Source organism: Pleurodeles waltl, chromosome 11 (assembly GCF_031143425.1).
Source record: "Pleurodeles waltl isolate 20211129_DDA chromosome 11, aPleWal1.hap1.20221129, whole genome shotgun sequence".
Classification (NCBI taxonomy): Eukaryota; Metazoa; Chordata; class Amphibia; order Caudata; family Salamandridae; genus Pleurodeles; species Pleurodeles waltl.
In genome coordinates, this window is record NC_090450.1 from 956,868,964 (window position 1) to 956,888,930 (window position 19,967).

A 19,967-nucleotide genomic window follows, 5' to 3' on the forward strand; every position below is an offset into this window, starting at 1 on the left:
TCCTCCAGCTCCCCTTTACCGATTCCACTTCTTTGGGTGGGGGACTGCCTTTCTCCTTTTTAGTATATGGGTTGGTCCTCCCCTAAGGGTCCTCACTATTTGCTATTGCTTGTACCAATGCCTATTGCTTTCTATGCTATTTACTGATTATTAATGTGTATATAATAGTGTATTTACTTACCTCCAGTTGAGGTATTGCCTAAACAGTATTTTAGCATTTGTGTTACTATAATAAAGTAATTTTATGTATGTAACACTATGTGGTTCTTTCATGTGTGTAAGTGCTGTGTGCCTAAAGTGGTATTGAATACGTTTTGCATGTCTCCTAGATAAGTCTTGGCTGCTCATCCACAGCTACCTCAAAACAGCCCTAGCTTCCGAGACACTGCATACACTTCACTAATAGGGGATACCTGGACCTGGTATAAGGTGACAACACCATAGGTGCTCACCATACACCAGGCCAGTTTCCTACATTGGTGGTGCAGTGGTGGGATAAGACACTTGCAACTGCCTTACCACTTTGTCACTAGTCACTTTCCACAGGAAAGACGAGTACTGGCTGTTAGGTACACACTGCACCTAGTTGTCAGATTTCTCATCTCCCAAGTTTGGGTAAGATAGGGGTCTAGCATAGCCTTTGCTCCAAACTTTCCCAGGGAGTCTAGTTGTTAGAGTAGTTAAGTACACCTACACCACTTTAGTAAGGGTGTCCTCAGTAGAGCACAACTCTCAGGCCCAGACTCTCACTATGAGGGTCTACCTTCCAAGGGCTGAGGAAGATCTGTGCCTCTAGAAAACTGAAGACAAAGAGAAATTCCAATAGGAGCCTGCTTCTAGGGTTACTCCTCAGGTTGACCAGGACAATGCAGGCAGCCAGGAGGAGGAAGAAGTAGAAACTGCCTCTCCAGTCCTAGACAAGGTAGATTTAGGCTACACTTGGGAGGGTCAGGAAGAAACTGGGGTAACACCACAGCAGAGTTGTGAGCACTGCAGATAGTGAGGGAGGGGAGGGTCAACAATTGGCCCACATTTACCTCTACAGGGTTGATCAAGAGAGTCGCCAGCCCTCTGTCCATACTCATGTCTCTTCAGCATCGGAGGGGACCCACTGCTCCACCTCAGGGGAAGATTCCTGAGATAGGGAAGTTAGGAAACTGAGGTTGGAGGAGGCCAAGTTGAGGCTGCAACAGCTGGCCCTAGATAGGGATGCCTTGGCAGTTGAGAGAGAAAGGCAGGTTTTGGGGTTAGCACCCCATAGTGGTAGCAATCTTAGCTTTAGGGACACCAGAATCAGACTCTTATGATTCTAGGAACCTGAGTAAGATAGTTCCACCTTACAAGGTGAGCAATGATATTTACAAATGGTTCACTGCAGGGAGAGGGCCTGTAAAGTTCAGAAGGTCCCCTAAAAGCAGTGGGCAGCACTTTTGTGGCTCTCCTTCTCTGACAAAGGAAGAGGTAGAGGTAAACTCCTCACTGTCAGAGAGGAAGATGCAGACAATTATACAACTCTCAAAAGTGTACTGTTAGATGGTTTTGGTTTGACCACTGAACAATGCAGGATCAAGTTCAGAGAAACCAAAAAGGAGTCCTCCTATGAATGGGTAGATTTTGTGGACTGCTCAGTTAAGGCTCTGCGAGGCTGGTTGCATGGGAGCAAAGTAAGTGACTACCAGGGCTTATACAATCTGATTCTGAGAGAACACTTTTTGAATAACTGTATATCTGATCAGCTGCATCAGTACCTGGTGGACTCTGATCTGACCTCTCCCCAAGAATTGAGAAAGAAGGCAGACAAGTGGGTCCGCACCAGGGTGAGTAGAAAAACTCACATAGGGTTGACCACAAAAAGAAGGAAGCAAGTAAGCATCAGGATAAGGGTGGGGACAAAGATAAAATTAAAGAGTCTTTATTAAAAATTCTGGAGAAGCATGTGAACCTGCAATTGACCAGGCATCTTGAGAGCCACGATCATTTTCATCCTTCTCAAATGGGTTTCAGAACCCATCACAGTACAGAATCGGCACTCCTTACTGTAACTGAATCTGATCGGCAACTTCTAGATCAAGGTGGTCATGCTGCTATTATCCTCCTTGATCTTAGTGCAGCATTTGACACTGTCGATCATACTCTTCTCCTTGATAGACTTTCCAAGATAGGGTTAGGAGGTCCAGCCCTTGCCTGGCTCTCCTCCTTCCTCACGGGAAGATCCTTTCAAGTTTTGGATCGCTCTTTTTTGTCTGACGTCAGGTCTCTATCTTGTGGAGTCCCGCAGGGTTCATCTTTAAGCCCCACCTTGTTTAACATCTATCTGTCATCCTTGGCCACAGTAGTCGCTCCTTATAACCTCTCTATGGTCACTTATGCTGATGACACGCAATTGATGGTTTCCCTCTCTAGTAGTAGGGACTCCCCCTCTGCCAACCTGGCCGACTGCATGAAAGATATTGGGGACTGGATGACCCTGTCGAAACTGAAATTTAATGACAGCAAATCAGAGGTAATGATTATAGGTAATGGCACCCCTACCGCCCCTCTGGCTATGTACTCTGAGGCTTTTAACAGCCTGCCTCCTCCAATAACACAAGTAAAAAGCCTCGGCTTTCTGCTTGACCCACGCTTAACTATGGAGCCACAAGCTAAAAGAATCTCCTCGATCTGCTTCGGCTTAATTAGAAGTGTCAGGAAGATTCTTGGACTTCTGCCATTCGCTGCCAGAAGAATTCTTGTACAAGACCTAGTTCTCTCCCGTCTGGACTACGGGAACTCCCTATATCTTAGTTCTCCAGATTATGTAATAAAGAGGCTGCAGGTTACGCAGAACGCGGCAGCTAGACTTCTCATGAATACCCCAAGGCATCTTTCCGCTAAACCAGCACTTGCAGCTCTTCATTGGCTCCCGATTAAGCAGCGCATTCAGTTTAAAGCTCTGTGTCTTGTTCACAGAGCCTTACACAATAAGGGTCCCCTTTCCCTTAGAAAACGTATCTTTCTTTACTCGCCCCTTAGACCTCTTAGATCTCGTTCTTCTCGACAGGTTTACATCCCTTCGGTCAAGAGATCATGGGGAGGTAATTCGTTCTCCATCAGGGCTGCTCGACTCTGGAATGCCCTGCCCTTTGAATGCCGTCAGGAATCCTCTGAACTTCTCTTTAGGAGGAAGTTGAAAACCATTCTCTTTCCCAGTTAATCTGCTTCCCCTGGCTCTTCCGACATTCATGGTGTACTTAAGGGCTGGGATGCCCCCGGGTAGCCATGCGCTCTACAAATCTATAAACTAAACTAAACTAAATAGTATTTGTATATAAAATATTAAACATATTTGTGTAACTATAATACAGTACCTTTATTTTTGTAAAACTGTGTGGTTCTTTCTTGTTTGTAAGTGATGTCTGACTATAGTGGTATTGCATAAGCTTTGCATGTCTCCTAGATAAGTCTTGGCTGCTCATCCACAGCTACCTCTAGAGAGCACTGGCTTCCTAGACACTTCCAACACTTCACTAATAGGGGATACCTGGACCTGGTATAAGGTAATAACACCATGGGTGCTCACCACACACCAGGCCAGCTTCCAACACTGGGTGCCACCTACAGTACCTCACGATTGCCCTAGGGATTCAGACTCTTCATAGTGCCCCCCCCCCCTCAGTAAGGTTCCTGGCCCCTTAATCCTCCCAGTTGCACGGATGCCCAACTCGCACTAGGCAACGTAGATGACAGAAATTCAAGCTGTGCCACCTATCATGTCATCTACCAACCACTGCCATCACCTATATGAGGGCATGCTCTGCAGGGGTAAGTAATAACCATTGCTTGCACCCTATGCTACCTACGCTCCCATCCTTCCTTGCTCACCCCACCCTCCCGCCCTACGAGGTGAACATCACAAACCCCCTCCACACTAATCCCAAACCTTCTGCTACCCCGACAGCGCCCTCCACACTCTTCTCTGCCTTTACTCCTTACTCTCCACCGTACCTAGGAGCCACAGATGGGCCTTCCTCCCCACCCTGCTGAACCGGGATATACGTGTCAATATGCACAAATATTTGTGTGTCTGTGCATATATTCTATGCTTCCGTCCTACCATTTCCAATGCTCTCCAAAACAAGATGACCACCACGCAGCCTCCTCCCTGTTCCGTCACTGCCCTAGATTTCTCACACCATATGCCTACCACTTTCCCCTCCCGCCCATGTTGCAGATGGGGACCTCCGGCACGCAAGCAGAGCACGTTCAGGCCCACAGCTAGAAATTTCTTGGCCCTGTCTCCAGAGAGTCTGGTTCTTCCACAGGGGAGTCCAGTCCCTCTGTAAACTTTGACGACAGCCTCAATGAAGAGGACATCCTTTTAGCAAGGATGGCCAAAATATTAACTTTGGAGAAACAGCTCCTAGCTGTAGAAAGCGAGAGAAAAGAAATAGGTTTAACACTCCTAAATGGTGGCAGCAATTTAAATAGGGTCAGAGAGAAAACAGACATCCTAAAAATCCCCAAAGAGATTGTAACTAAATACGAAGAAGGTGATGATATCACCAAATGGTTCACAGCTTTTAAGAGAGCTTGTGCAACCAGAAAAGTAAGCAGATCTCACTGGGGAGCTCCCCTGTGGGAAATGTTCACTGGTAAGTGTAGGGATAGACTCCTCACACTCTCTGGCAAGGATACAGAATCTTATGACCTCATAAAGGCTACCCTGATTGAGGACTTTCAATTCTCAACTGAGGAGTATAGAATTAGGTTTGTGGCGGCTCACAAAACCTCAAGCCAGTCCTGGGTTGATTTTGTTGACTTCTCAGTCACAACACTAGATGGTTGGCTAACTGGCAGTGGACTAAGTGACTATGATGGGCTGTATAGTTTATTAACGAAAAAACATCTGTTAAGTAACTGCTTCAATGACAAGTGGCATCAATATCTGGTAGACCAAGGTCCAATTTCTCCCCAAGAATTGGGAAAGAAGGCAGACCACTGGGTCAATACCAGGGTGACCAAGACTTCCACAGGGCATGACCAAAAGAAAGGGATCATAAAGCTTCCACAAGGAAAGGGTGGTGAGACATTCAAGGGAAAAAAATAAGGAGTCTTCTGAAAGGCCCCAAAAACCTGCTCAGGAGGGTGGACCTGAGCCTCTTTACCGTCCACAAATTGGTATAAGGGTAAAAACTTTGATCCCAAGAAGGCCTGGTGTCACAACTGTAGACAGCATGGACACCAAACTGGAGACAAGGCCTGTCCAAAGAAAAGTCCCACAACAACAACTACTCCAGTTAGTCCTGGAATAGCCAGTCTCCAGGTGGGATCAATAGTGTGCCCAGAGAAAATCAGGGTCCATACTGCAGCTGTTTTAGTCTCTGAGGCTGGGGTGGATTTAGCCACACTTGCTGCCTTGCCGCCTTACATGCAAAAATACATGCAGCAGCTCTTGATAAATGGGAATAGAGTAGAAGCCCTGAGGAATACAGGTGCCAGTGCCACTATGGTGACAGACAAACTGGTTTCCCCAGGACAGTACCTGGCTGGACAGACATATCCTGTCACAAATGCTGACAATCAAACAAAAGTCCATCCCATGGCAATCGTACTTTAGAATGGGGAGGGGTCACTGGCCTGAAATAGGTGGTAGTCTCCACTGCAATTCAAGTAGAATGTATGCTAGGGAATAATCTGGAGTCCCCAGCATGGGCTGAGGTAGAGCTCAAGACCCATGCAGCCATGCTGGGCATCCCTGAACTGGTGTGTGTCAAGACTAGAGCACAATGCAGAGCACAGGGTGAAAAAGAAGTGCTGGAGTCTGGAATAATGGCACAACCTTCGAAGAGGAAAGGAAAGAAGGCTGGGAAACCAGTTTCTGCACAGCAAAAGAAACAGAACCCCTCTTCCCAGGAAGAAGTTCTATGCCCTGAGGGACCTGAGTCCATGGAGCTGGAGCCTTATCAGGTAGAGCTCATGGGCCCAGGGGGGCCCTCAAGGGAACAGCTGTGTAAGGGACAAGGGAGGTGTCCCACTCGTGAAGGCTTAAGACAGAAAGCAGCTGAGCAAGAAAAAGGTAATGTCAGTGGAACCCACAGGGTCTATTGAGAAGATGGACTCCGTTACACTGGGCAAGAGATCCCAACCCTGGTGCCACAAGGAGAGTGGTAGTGCCTGAGGAGTTTAGGGAGTTCATTCTGACCTTAGCCCATGACATAGTGGGTCCACTTGAACCTCCAACAGCATCAGGGAACCAATATATTCTGGTAGTAGTGGATCATGCTACCAGATACCCTGAGGCAATTCCCTTTAGGTCCACTACTGCTCCTGCAGTAGCTAAAGCACTCATAGGTATTTTTACCAGAGTTGGATTTCCTAAGGAGGTGGTTTCTGACAGAGGTACCAACTTCAGTTGGTAAGTACATAAGGTACTTCACACAGGTAAGTATAGAACTTTGACTTAAAACTGTAGTATACACAGTTTTGGCAAAAATGGCAATAAGCGATTTTCAAAGTGGACACAGTGCAAAAATCAACAGTTCCTGGGGGAGGTAAGTATTGGTTAGTTTCTCAGGTAAGTAAAGCACTTACAAGTTCAGTCTCCCTGAGCATAGCCAGCTCACTGTTGGGGGTTCAAGGCAACCCCAAAGCCACAGCACCAGCAACACAGGGCCGGTCAGGTGCAGAGGTCAAAGGAGGGCCCAAATAACATAGGTGCCTATGGAGAACAGGGGTGCTGCGGTTCCAGTCTGCTAGCAGGTAAGTACCTGCGTTCTCGGGGAGCAGACCAGGGTTTTTTTGTAGAGCACAGGGGTGGCGGGGGACACATAAGCACACACAACACACCCTCAGCAGCACAGGGGCGGCCGGATGCAGTGTGCAAAGTAGGTGTCTGGTTTGCTGTAGAAAACAATGGAGGGACCCCGGGTCACTATGGCGATGCAGGGGGGTTTCTCGGGCCAGCCACCAACTGGACTAGGATGAGGGCTGGCTGCTGGTCACTCCTGCACTGGTAGGTGGTTTCTCTCAGTCCTGGGGGCTGCGGGTGCAGTGATAGGTCCAGGCGTCAGGTTCCTTTTTTAACAGGCAGTCGCGGTCAAGGGGGAGCCTCTGGATCCTCTCTGCAGGTGTCGCTGTGGGGGTGCAGGGAGGTCGATTCATTGGAGTCGCCTGGGAGTTCTCTCTGCAGTGTTGGTTGCCCTGAACTCGAGACGAGGGCATTGAGTGCAGAGTGTAAAGACTCACGCTTCTGGCGGGAAGTTAGAGTCTCTTTAAAGTTGCTTTCTTTGTGGTTATTTCTGGACAGAGCCGTTGTCCTCTGGAGGTTATTGGTCCTTTAGGTGCAGGTCAGTCCTGAGTCCTCAAAGGTCACTGTTCCCCTGGATGCGTCGCTGTGCAGGTTCTTTGAGTCTGGAGACAGGCCGGTAGGGCTGGGGCCAAGTCAGTTGTTGTCTCTGCAGGGCTTTCAGGTCAGCAGTCCTTCTTTCTTCAAGTTGCAGGAATCCGATTTCCTGGGTTCAGGGTCGCCCCTAAATACTCAATTTAGGGGTGTGTTTAGGTCTGAGGGGCAGCAGCCGGTGGCTACTCTCCTTGAGGTTTGCTACACCCTCTTTGTGACTCCTTCCTGACGGGAGGGGGGCACATCCCCTATTCCTATTGGGGGAATTCTCCAAAATCAAGATGGAGGATTTCCTAAGGCAGGGGTCACTTCAGTTCTGGACACCTTAAGGGTTGTCCTGACTGCTGGGTGACTCCTCCTTGTTTTTCTCATTATCTCCTATGGACTTGCCCCCAAACGTATGGGGGGGGGGTGTCCGGAGGGGCGGGCATCTCAACTAGCTGGGATGCTCTGGGTCGCTGTAACAACAGGCATGAGCCTTTGAGGCTCACCACCAGGTGTTACAGTTCCTGCAGGGAGAGGTGAGAAGCACCTCCACCCAGTGCAGGCTTTGTTCTTGGCCATAGAGTGACAAAGGCACTCAACCCATGTGGCCAGAAACCCGTCAGGTTGTGGCGGGCTGGCAGGAACTGGTCAGCATAACACTGGTGTTTGGACAGGTATACAGTGGGCATCTCCAAGATGCCCTCTGAGTACATTTTCAATAAATCCCACACTCGTATCAGTGTGGATTTATTGTGCTGAGAAGTTTGATACCAAACTTCCCAGATTTCAGTGTCGCCATTATGGAACTGTGGAGTTCATGTTTGACAAACTCCCAGACCATACACTCTTTATGCTACCCTGCACTTACAATGTCTAAGGTTTGCCTTAGACACTGTAGGGGCATAGAGCTCATTACACTATGCCCTCACCTTTGGTATAGTGCACCCTGCCTTAGGGCTGTAAGGCCTGCTAGAGGGGTGAATTACCTATGCCACAGGCAGTGGGTTGAGGGCATGGCACTCTGAGGTGAGTTCCATGTTGACTTAGTCATTTTCTCCCCATCAGCACACACAAGCTGTGAGGCAGTGTGCATGTGCTGAGTGAGGGGTCCCCAGAATGGCATAATACATGCTGCAGCCCTCAGAGACCTTCCCTGACCACAGGGTCCTTAGTGCCAGGGGTACCAATTACAAGGGACTTATCTGGGTGTCAGGGCTGTGCCAATTGTGGGAACAAACGTACAGTTTAGGGAAAGAACACTGGTGCTGGGGCCTGGTTAGCAGGATCCCAGCACACTTTCAATCATAACTAGCATCAACAAAAGGCAAAAAGTTAGGGGTAACCATGCCAAGGGAGACATTTCTCTACACCATGTTTTAAGTGTTTCTATAATTTTTGTTCTGGGCAAGAACATTACTAAAGTGTGTTCGAAAATCTATCATATTACAATACATTACTAGCATTTAGAAGTTTGCATTTATTAAAAACAAAACACATTAATATAGAAACAAAATATATTAATAAATAAATAAATACCCTCTTGAAGTAGCCTTCATATGAACGTAGGTCCATGCAACGTAGTACTGGCCATGTTGTGAGGCTTGATTTCAATTCTTTCGATTCTTTCAATACTCCTCTTGCACCAGTTTATAATCTTCTGTCTCTAATGCTGCATCTTTTGTTTTTCATAATCATCTATGGCACGTTTCAAATTTTCAACCTCTTCTTTCCCCGATTCCTCCCCTTCTATGTCTTCTGTGCTAATTCTTGCATTTTTCCTCCTCTGTTGACACAGGCTTCCTTTTCCCACTCTTCTATTTGTTGCTCCTGCTTTACTCCTATGTGGATATTACCTATAAGTGTAAACATAGCATATTCATATCTTGCTAAGAACAAAGCCAGTATGGTGCAATCATGAGGTTTAGTTTGCAAACAAGAAAATCTTCCAGCGCAGGAGACAGTGATTGTTAGAAATGGGGTATCACGATGGCAGTGTTTTGCACGATGTCCAAGTAGGGACCTTCACTCTAGTCAGGGCAAGGGAGTCACACAGCTAAGATAACCCCTGCCCACCCCTTGGAAGCAGCAGTCAGGCTTATCTCAGAAGCAATGTGTAAAATATTTGTACACACACACACACACACACACACACCACACACACACACACACACACAAACAAAACACCAAAAGAAGTACTCCACACCAGATTAGGAATAATAGCCAATATTTATCTGAGTAAAATAAGACCAAAACAACAAAAATTCAACATGCACAAGTAAAGATAACACTTTTCAAAGGTTACAATAAGTCTTAATCCATAGGAATCAATGGTTGTATCTTTTTAGCACAAAGTAACGGGGATGCCTCAAAAACAGACAACACAGGATCGCAGGGGTGGTGAGGTTCTAAAAAGCATACCGATGCGTCGGTTCCTTACTGCAGAGGGGAGGTGATGTGACGATTTTTCCCTCGCAGGAGAGGCGATGCGTTGGTTTCTTACAGGCAGAGGTGACGAGTCAATTCTTTCCTCGCAGGAAAGGCATGTGTTGATTTCCAGACATGCAGCCTCAGTTTCTGTAGGAAAGTACCCTCTTTCTGGCATGGTTACCCCTTTTTTTCTGCCTTTCAGTGCGTTTGACTGTGTTCACTGGGATCCAGCTAACCAGGACCCCAGTTATTATGCTCTACCTCCAAAACTCTGTATTTAGTCTCACAATTGGCATACTGGTGCCCCCATGTAAGCCTCTAGTATATGGTAGCCAGGTAACCAGGGCATTAGGGTTCCAGGGGACCCCTATGGGCTGCAGCAGTTACTCTGCCACCCATAAGGAGCCCCATGCAAAGGGTTCTTCAGGCCTGCCATTGCAATCTGGGTGAACCGGCTGCATGCACCCGTTTTCACTATATATCACTGCACCAGGTCACCCCTATGGTAAGCCTGCACAGCCCAGAGGGCAGGGTGCAGGTACTTATGTGTGAGGGCACCCCTGCACTAGCAGAGGTGTCCCCACAAACTCCATCTCCATTTTCCTGGACTTTGTGAATGTAGGGACACCATTTTACATGTCACTACCTATGTTCAGTTACATAATGGTAACTCCGAACCTAGGCATGTTTGGTATCAAACTTGCTAGAATCATACCCCAATATTTTTGCAAGTGCTAGTTGTATGATTCCATGCACTATGGGGGCTCCTTAGAGGACCCCCGGCATTGCTCCTACAGCCTTCTTAGGCTTTCCAGGCAGACCAAGCTGCTGCCACCTCACAGACAGGTTTCTGACCTCCTGTTGCTTGAACAGCTCAACCCTAGGAAGGCATAACAAAGGATTTCCTTTGGGAGAGGGGTGTTACACCCTCTCCCTTTGAAAATAGGTGTTACTGGACTTGGGAGGGGTAGCCTCCCCAAGCAGCCACCACTATGCTTTTAAGGGTACATTTGGTGCCCTCCGTGCATAAACCAGCCTACACTGGTTCAGGGGCCTTCAGTCCCTGTTCTGCTGCGAAACTGGAAAATGGACAGGGGAGTGACAACTCCCCTGTCCATCACCATCCCAGGGGTGGTGCCCAGATCTCCTTCAGAAGGTCCCAGGGTTTTGCCATCTAGGATACAAGGTTGGCAGAGAACTCTGGGAGCATCTGAGGGGCCAGGTCAGTAGGTGATGTCAGAGCCCCCTCCTTTTTAGGTGGTCACACAGCCAGGTGACCAATCCCCTTTTCAGAGTTATTTAGGGTCTCTCTTTTGGGTGGTTCCTCAGATTCAGCTTGCAAGATTCCAGCAGGATTACTCAGCATCCTTTAATTCGACTTCTGACCAAAGAAACTGCATCTGAGATGAAGCCTTCGCCTGCAACTTTGTTTACACGGCTCCTTCCAGCTTCTGCAACATTTCCCCAGTTGTGCATCCTCAGAGGACAGCCAGTCTTTAGTCTGCACAGGAAAGAAGAAGAAATCTCCCTTTGGGTGAAGAAGTCACTCCCCTGCATCTGCAGACACCAACAGCAACGACAACTGGCCACGTGGATCCCCTCTCCTGCTGAGCTGCCTGGATCCTGCATTACTGGTGGTCGTCAGAAGTGGTCGGTCCCTTCTACCAGCTGTCCAACTTGGGTGGCGGTAAACCATTGCCCTCCCTTGCAGGACAGTACCCCCATGCACTGTGTCTTTTGCAGCTGTCAAGGCTTGTTGGCACTTCTTCTAAGGGGTCTTGAGACATTGTGTAGCTCCGGACACCAGCACTCCTTCCTGCGATGCACAGCTCCCTAAATGGCTCTCCTGCAGTGTGGGACTCCTTTTCGTAGTGCTGCGTGGGCTCCTTTGGGACTCCTATGACTGCTGCCTGTGCTTCTGTGGGCTCAATGCAACGCTGAGGCCCCCCTCTGCTCCCCCTTCTGGGTTGAGTCCTCCTGGGCTTTGCTGGTCCCCGGCAGCCCCACCGCGACTTTTGACTGTGCCAAGGCTTGTTGGTGGAATCCGAACACGCAAACCCGACTGCAATCTTCCTTCCGGCGTGGGACATCACCTGCATCCTCCAGGAACTCAACTCGGACTCCCGGGCTGCAGTGCTGACTTAACCTCCTCACCGTCGACCTACTCCTGCATCCTCAGCGTGGTGGGTAGGGGGTCCTGCCCCCACTGGCCTCCTCTTTCCACAGGTCTTCCTTTTCAGGTATCCACTGTTGGTTTTTTGCAGTCGCTTCTGTGTTTTGCAATTCTTTTTTTTAAGTTGGTATTTTGGAGAAATTCTATGGATTTACTTCTGCTTTCTTCCATTTATCTAGGTGGGGGTCCAACTCTTGCATTCCACTTTTTTAGTATATGGTTTGTGCTCCCCCTAGGGCCACTATTCTCTATTGTCTCACACTGTTTGCACGGTTTTCTAACTATTCTTATGTCTATTTCTGACAACTAATGTACCTTACCTTCTAAAGTAGTATTGCCTCTATAGTATTTTTGGGTGTTGTGTTACCATAATAAAGTACCTTTCTTTTTTTACCACCGAGTGTATTCTTTCATGTGGATAAGTTCTGTGTGACTACAGTGGTTTTGCATGAGCTTTGCATGTCTCCTAGATAAGCCTTGGCTGCTCATCCACAGCTACCTCTAGAGAGCCTGGCATCTAGACACTGCCTACACTTCACTAAGAGGGGATACCTGGAATAAGGTGTAAGTACCTTAGGCACCCACCACACACTAGGCCGGCTTACTACAGTTCCTTACTGCCGTGCGGGTGTAGGAAGGTAGCCTCTTTCTAGCCTTGTTACCCCCAATTTTGGCCTGTTTGTAAGTATATGTCAGGGTGTTTTTACTGTCTCACTGGGATCCTGCTAGCCTGGACCCCAGTGCTCGTAGTGGAAACCCTATTTGTCAGTGTGTTTTCTATGTCTCACTGGGATCCTGCTAGCCAGGACCCCAGTGCTCATAGATTGTGGCCTGAATGTGTTCCCTGTGTGGTGCCTAACTGTGTCACTGAGGCTCTGCTAACCAGAACCTCAGTGCTTATGCTCTCTCTGTCTTTAAAATTGTCACTGCTAGCTAGTGACCATTCTCACCAATTCTGATTGGCACACTGGAACACCCTTATAATTCCCTAGTATACGGAACCTAGGTACCCAGGGTATTGGAGTTCCAGGAGATCCCTATGGGCTGTAGCATTTATTTTGCCACCCATAGGGAGCTAAGACAATTCTTACACAGCACTGCCACTGCAGCCTGAGTGAAATAACGTCCACGTTATTTCACAGCAATTTTACACTGCACTTAAGTAACTTATAAGTCACCTATATGTCTAACCCTCACTTAGTGAAGGTTAGGTGCAAAGTTACTAAGTGTGAGGGCACCCTGGCACTAGCTAAGGTGCCCCCACATAGTTCAGGGCAATTTCACCGGACTTTGTGAGTGCAGGGACACCATTACACATGTGCACTACATATAGGTCAATATCTATATATAGCTTCACAATGGTAACTCCGAATATGGCCATGTAACATATCTAAGATCATGGAATTGTCCCCCCCCAATGCCGAATCTCATATTGGGGTGCCAATCCCATGCATCCCCGGGGCTCCAGCTTGGACCCCAGGTACTGTCAAATTAGCTCTCTGGGGGTTCACTACAGCTACCGCTGCTGCCAACCCACAGAAAGGCTTCTGCCCTCCTGGGGTCTGGGCAGCCCAGTCCCAGGAAGGCAGAACAAAGACTTTCCTCTGAGAGAGGGTGTTACAACCTCTCCCTTTGGAAATAGGTGATAAGGGCTGGGAAGGAGTAGCCTCCACCAGCCTCTGGAAATGCTTTGAAGGGCACAGATGGTGCCCTCCTTGCATAAGCCAGTCTACACCGGTCCAGGGATACCCCAGCCCCTGCATTGCTCAACTCGCTGAGTTGACCACCGGCTTCATGGGACCCTCCTTTGTAGTGTTGAGACGACTGCTGTGCTCAGTTTTCTTGAACCCATGTTCAAGTACTTCTGCGGGTGCTGCCTGCTTCTGTGTGGGCTCTCTGTGTTGCTGAGTGTCCCCTCTGTCTCCTCCTCCAAGGGGTGACCTCCTGGTCCTTCCTGTGCCCGGGCAGCACCCATTTTCTTCAACCGCGACCTTTGCATCCGGGGTTTAGTGGACCCCTGCCCCCCCCCAGACACTTTCATGACTCTTGGACTTGGTCCCCTTCCTTTACAGGTCCTCAGGTCCAGGAATGCGTCTTCAGCGCTTTGCAGTCCGTTGTGGTCTTTGCAGAATCTCCTATCACTTTAGTGTGTTTCTGGGGAAGCAGGGTAACTTTACTCCTCCTTTTCAGGGTCTTGGGGTGGTGTATCTTGGACACCCGTAGTGTTTTCTTACACTCCCAGCGACCCTCTACACACTACACTAGGCCTGGTGTCCCTAAGTAGTTTGCATTCCACTTTCTTAGTATATGGTTTGTGTTGCCCCTAGGCCTATTGCATCCTATTGTATTCTACAGTGTTTGCACTACTTTTATAACTGTTCATTTACCTGATTTTGGTTTGTGTGTATATTTTGTGTATTTTACTTACCTCCTAAGGTAGTATATCCTCTGAGATATTTTTGGCACATTGTCACTAAAATAAAGTACCTTTATTTTTAGTAACTGAGTATTGTGATTTCTATGATACAGTGCTATACAAGTGGTATAGTAGGAGCTTTGCACGTCTCCTAGTTCAGCCTAAGCTGCTCTGCTATAGCTACCTCTATCAGCCTAAGCTGCTAGAACACTACTAATCTACTAATAATGGATAACTGGACCTGGCACAAGGTGTAAGTACCATCAGGTACCCACTATAAGCCAGGCGAGCCTCCTACACGGGGTCAATGAGAAATTGACACCTCGGGGACGATGTGTGGAAAATCCAGACATGCTATGTTGATGGAGTTTTGGGGAAACAGGCACTGCATCGATTCTGCAGCCGCAAGACAGGTGCTGCATCAATTCTCCAGCCATGGGCCAAGCACTGTGTCAATTTTCCTGAAGTGGTGCACTGGTGTGTGGATTTCATCCTTCAGGTCACCAGCTTATACTTTCAAGGGCCCAGGGATTGGAGTTGGTACCACCTGGCAGGTCAGGACTCTCAGCAGAAGAGCCCAGGCACTGGCAGGTGAAGTCTTTGATGTCCCTGAGACTTCTCAACAGAAAGCTAGCTCAGTTCAAGCCCTTGGAGAACCTTGGAAAGCAGGTGTACAAAGCAAAGTCCAGTCCTTTCACTCCCAGGACAGAAGCAGCAGGCAGTACAACAAAGAAGCAGACAGAGTTGCAGTCCCTCCTACGACATCCAGCTCTTCTTTCTGGCTAAATGTCCTCGGACTCGAAGTGTTCTAAATTTATGGGTTCAGTGAACAAGTACTTACACCCATTTCTGCCTTTGAAGTAGGCAGCCTCTGAAGTAGGCATACTTCAAAGAAAAGTCTTTGTAGTGCACAAGACCCTGCCTTCCCCTGCCCTGGCCCCAGAGACACTCCAGCGCATTGGAGCCTGCTTTGTTTAAGGACAGGCAAAGCCCTATTCAGGTGCAATTGTCAGCCCCCTCCACCACTCTAGTTCAGGAAGACCCATCAGGATATGCAGGGCACACTTTAGCTCCCCTTGTGTGACTGTCTAAAGTGAATTCACAAACAGCTCAACTGTTATCCTGACCCAGACATATCTTCCACAGACAGACAGAGGCACAAAATGGTTATGTAGGAAAATGCCCACTTTCTAAAAGTGTAATTTTCAAACTTCCAATTCAAAAACCAACTTGACCAAAGATGTATTTTTAAATTGTGAATTCAGAGACCCGAAACTCAATTTCTCTATCTGCTCCCAATGGGAAATTAAAATATATTTCAAGGCAAACCCCATGTTTCCCTACAGAAGAGATAGGCCTTGCACTAGTGAAAAACAAACTTAGCAGTATTTCACTATCAGGACATGCAAAACGCACCTGTACATGTCCTACTTTTTAAATACACTGCACACATTCCACGGAGCTACCTTGGGCCTACCTTAGAGGAGACTAACATGTTGTAAGAGGGAAGGTTTGGGCCTGGCAAGTGGGTACATGTGCCAGGTTGCCATGGCAGTGTAAAACTGGAACCACTGGCACTCCAACAACAGGCCTGTGACATATTTGCAGGGCTACTCATGTGGCGACACAAATCGGTGCTGCAAGCCCACTAGTACCATTTGATTTACAGGCCCTAGGCACACATAGTGCACTTTACTAGGGGCTTACTGGTAAATCAAATATGCCAAGTGTGGATAAATCAATCACCAATATATTTTAGAGAGAGAGCATATGCACTTTAGCACTGGTTAGCAGTGGTAAAGTGCCCACTGTAGGAAGCTGACCTGGTGTGTGGTGAACAACTATTGTGTTATCACCTTGTACAAGGTCCAGGTATCCCCTATTAGTGTAGTGTAGGCAGTGTCTAGAGGCCAGGCTCTGTAAAGGTAGTGGAGATGAGCGGCCAAGGCTAATCTAGGAGCCATGCAAAGCTCATGCAATACCACTGTTGTCAAACAGCACGGACACACATGAAAGAAAACACTCAGTGTTACAAGAATAAAGGTACTTTATTTTAGTGACACAATTACCAAAAAGTACTAAAGAGGCAACTCTCCAATGGGAGGTAAGCAACACACTAGATATGTACACTAGTAATCAGTAATAGGCAAAAACAGTGATAGAAAACAGTGCAAATGCAAACAGACAACAGTGACCCTAGGGGGAGCCCAAACCATATACTAATAAACTGGAATACGAATCCAGGACCCTCATCTAGGTAAGTTGAGTATGTAGAAAGCAGCTGGGGGAACTAAGAAACCCCAAACGTAAGTACCACAGTGATCCCCGCGACCAGGAAGAAAGGAGTATGTTACTGGATTTGCCCCAAACCACCCAAAAGGAAGAAAGAAGATATTGCAACACCCAGACAAGACTGCAAGAAACCAGTGGTGGATTCCTGAAGAGGAAGACCTGTGAAAGAAAGGGAGCAAGTCCAGAAGTCACAGAAGAGCCCAGTGGGGGCAGGAGCCACTACCCACCCAACTGTGGTTGCAGGAGTTGGTCTACGGTGGGACGAAGATGGTCAGGAATGCAGCTCTGGAGCAGGTGAGGAGTTCCTGCAGGATGCAGTCGACGTCCCACGCCAGATGGATGATTGCAGTCTGTCACTGGCGTGGAAAAGCAACCAACAAGCCTTGGCAAAGGCAGACGTCAAGGAGGAGCAAAAGTGGAGCAGCCGGAGACCAGCAAGGTCCAGGAGGACTCAACACACGGGGGAAGTCCTAGGGGGACCCTTAGCAAGAGAGAGAGTCCACAAAAGAAGAGGCAGCTCCCACAAGAGACTCATTGGAAGAGGAGCCCACACAGCACAACTCGAGAAGGGTTCCACGCTGCAGGAGAAGCACGCAAAAGAGGGCTGTGCATTGCACTAAGGAGTGCTGGGGGCTAGTGCTAAACAGACCCTGAAGATCTCTTGGAGGAGATGCCAACAAGCCTTGGTAGCTGCAAGGGATGCAGTGCATGGTGGTTCTGTCCTGAGTGGAAAGGCCGAGGCTTACCTCCACCAAAGTTGGACAGCTGGCAGAGAGGACCAAGAGGATTACTCTGGACTACCACCAGTGACGCAGGATCCATGCAGCTCATGATGAGGAGATCCACGGAGCCTGGATGCAGATTGTCGCTTCTGGAGGGCCCAGCCGCAGATCCAGTGGCTAGAAGTCAAAGTAGAGGGAGCAGAGGAGTCCTGTTGGAATCTTGCAAGCCGAATCTGAGGCCGAAGAGAGAGGCTAGGTGACCACCTATCAGGAGGGGGCTCTGATGTCACCTATGACCTGGCCACTGAGATGCTCCCAGAAGACCCTGCTCACCTTGGTTTCAAGATGGCAGAACCATGGGTCCTTCTGGAGGAGGTCTGGGCACCACCCCTGGGGTGGTGATGGACAGGGGAGTGGTCACTCCCCTTTCCATTGTCCAGTTTTGTGCCAGAGAAGGGACTGGGGGTCCCTGACCTGGTGTAGACTGGCTTACGCATGGAGGGAACCAAATTTGCTGTTCAAAGCATACCATGGCTTGGGGAGGCTACCCCTCCCAAGCCATGTAACACTTATTTCCAAAGGGAGAAGGTCTTACCCCCCTCTCCAAAAGGAAATCCTTTGTTCTGCCTTCCTGGGCATGAGCTGTTCAAGCAGCAGGAGGGCAGAAACCTGTCTGAGGGGTGGCAGCAGCTTGGGCTGCTTGGAAAACCCCAGAAGGCTGTAGGAGCAATGCTGGTGGTCCTCTAAGGATCCCCCAGAGTGCATGGAACCATACTTACAATACTGGAAACAGTATTGGGGTATGATTCTGACATGTTTGATACCAAACATACCTAGGTTTGGATTTACCATTGTGTAGCTGCACATAGGTAGTGGTCTATGTTCAGTACACACATAAAATTGTGTCCCCACACTCACGAAGTCCAAGAAAATGGAACAGAAGTTAGGGGGGCACCTCTGCTAGTGCAGGGGTGCCCGCACACACAGGTGCATGCACTGTGCCCTCTGGGCTAGGGAGTCTGCCATAGGGTTAACTTATAGTGACCTGTACTGAAAAGGATGCATGCACCCTTTCACACATGCTGCAATGGCAAGCCTGCAGATACACTTTGCCTGGGCTCACCATGGGATCCCCTGGTACTAAAATGCCCTGGGTACCATATACTAGGGACTTAATTGGGGCACCATTATGTCAAATGTGGGGTGTAAGTGGTTTAAGTAACCAAGTTTGAAGGGAGAGAGCATAATAACTGGGGTCCTGGTTAGCAGCATCCCAGTAAACACATTCAAAGACACTGACAACAGACAGAAAATGGGGAGTAACAATGCCAAAAAGACAGGGTACTTTCCTACAATCTTGGATTGTGTTGCTCCTACTACTCAACCCAAAGTCAAAGCCTTCATAGGCTTGACTGGGTACTACAGAAGGTTAATGAAAAGGTATGGCGCCATTGTAGCATCCTTAAATGGCCTCAACTCCATAAGGATGGCAAATAAAGTCTTGTGGAAAGCTACCTGTCAGAAGGCCTTTGATGCTCTGAAACAGGCCATGTGCTCTGCTCCCATTCTAAGAAGCCCTCATTACTCCAATTAATTGTTCAAACAGATGCTTCTGAAGTAGAGATAGGGGCAAGTACTTTCACAACTAAATAAAAAGGGTCCGGATCAACCTGTTACTTTTATAAGTAGAAGGTTGACCTCCTGAAAGAAGTGCTGGTCAGTCATTGAGAGGGAGGTCTTTGCTGTTGTCTGGGCCTTGAATAGAAGCGGAGGCCATACCTATTTGGCACTCACTTCCTTGTTCAAAGACCACAAGACCCTCCTATGGCTTGAACAGATGTAAGAAGAAAATCCCAAATTGTTGAGTTGGTCCATTTTCCTACAGGGAAATGAACTATGCAGTCGAACATAGACCTGGGAGTAACCAGGTGGGCTCTCCAGATATTTCCACTTAGACAATAAAGACTCAACTGGGCAAGGTTAGTGTTGTAAATTGTTATTAAAAAATTGTTATAAAATTTTTTTAATTCAACACTTGTCTCTATATTTTTCACATAGTAAACAAATATTTAGCAGTCTTATTTGAACACTTAGTTTACAGTTCAATATGTGTTTACCTCTATTGTATTTTGTTAAGTGGAACATTCCACTCTTACCTACCCCTCCTTTCCCTATTTGTCCTGGAATGTTCCGAAGGTAAGGTTAGAACGTTGAGACAGTGATTGAGTGGACTGAAGCACCCTGACTAGGTGTTTAGAGGAGTCGTCTTTGAATAAACGAATCTCGGACGATCTGGATTCCGTGTTATTATTACTTCACAACACTTATTTGGCGACGATGGACGAGATGCACACTGCGCAGGGGGCAGTGATGGACTTAACACCCCTGTGAGACTACCTTTCTACCTCCAGCGTTAGTGGGAAGCAGTGAAGCATACCATATCTTCACAGGTACTGTGATATCAGGGTAGCGCTGCGCTACGGGGATAGTACACCTTGTGATTAACGCTCGCCGCCCTGTGTGCCTAACATCTTGTGTGACTTTCACAAACCAGGGGACCAGGAGGGTACTTTC

General features: G+C 48.0%; 1 long non-coding RNA gene across 1 annotated transcript in view; it reads right to left on the bottom strand.

The window, feature by feature from the left end:
• LOC138265312 (uncharacterized) overlaps positions 1-19,967 on the bottom strand; it is a 77,971-nt gene that overhangs the window by 15,007 nt on the left and 42,997 nt on the right. The window contains exon 3 of the long non-coding RNA XR_011199337.1: positions 8,900-9,216. This is a non-coding gene — a long non-coding RNA (uncharacterized lncRNA). The remainder of the gene's footprint in view (positions 1-8,899; positions 9,217-19,967) is intronic.